The following is a 1,011-nucleotide window of genomic DNA, read 5'->3' as shown; positions in this document are numbered from 1 at the left end:
CAGATGAATGGGTAAAGAAGACGTGGTATATATGTATATATATACACACAAAGGAATACCACTCATTTATCAAAATCAAATGAAATCTTGCCATTTGCAATGACGTGGATGGAACTAGAGGGTATTATGCTAAGCGAAATAAGTCAATCAGAGAAAGACAATTATCATATGATCTCACTCATATGTGGAATTTAAGAAACAAAACAGGATCACAGGGAAGGGAGGGAAAAATAAAGCAAGATGAAATCAGAGAGGGCGACAAACCATAAAAGACTTAACTATAGGAAACAAACTGAGGGTTGCAGGAGGGGAGGGGGGTGGGGGGATGGGGTATCTGGGTGATGGACATTAAGGAGTGTATGTGATGTAATGAGCACTGGGTATTATATAAGATTGATGAATCACTGAACTCCACTCCCGAAACCAGTAATACACTATATGTTAATTAAGTGAATTTAAATTATAAAAAAGAGTCAGCTGCTTAACCAACTGAGCCACCCAGGGGCCCCTGAAAACTGAGTTTAAAAAAAGAAATCCAGGGCGCCTGGGTGGCTCAGTTGGTTAAGCGACTGCCTTCGGCTCAGGTCATGATCCTGGAGTCCCGGGATCGAGTCCCACATCGGGCTCCCTGCTCGGCAGGGAGCCTGCTTCTCCCTCTGACCCTCCCCCCTCTCATGTGCTCTCTGTCTCTCTCATTCTCTCTGTCTCAGATAAATAAATAAAATCTTTAAAAAAAAAAAAAAAAGAAATCCAATTATGGGGCGCCTGGCTGACTTAGTAAGTAGAGCATGCAACTCTTGATCTCAGGTTCGTGAGTTCAAGCCCACACTGGGCGTGAAGCCTACTTAAAAAAAATCCAGGGGCACTTGGGTGGCTCAGTTAGTTGGGCATCTGCCTTCAGCACCGGCTGTGATCCCAGGGTCCTGGGATCCAGCCCTGTGTCAGGCTCCCTGCTTGGCAGGGAGCCTGCTTCTCCCTCTCCCTCTCCCTCTGCCCTTCTCCCCCCCCCCC

This window comes from Mirounga leonina, unplaced genomic scaffold (genome assembly GCF_011800145.1).
Source record: "Mirounga leonina isolate KUSES-001 unplaced genomic scaffold, KU_Mleo_1.0 Mir_204, whole genome shotgun sequence".
Lineage (NCBI taxonomy): Eukaryota > Metazoa > Chordata > Mammalia > Carnivora > Phocidae > Mirounga > Mirounga leonina.
Note: the sequence above shows the minus strand (reverse complement) of the source record.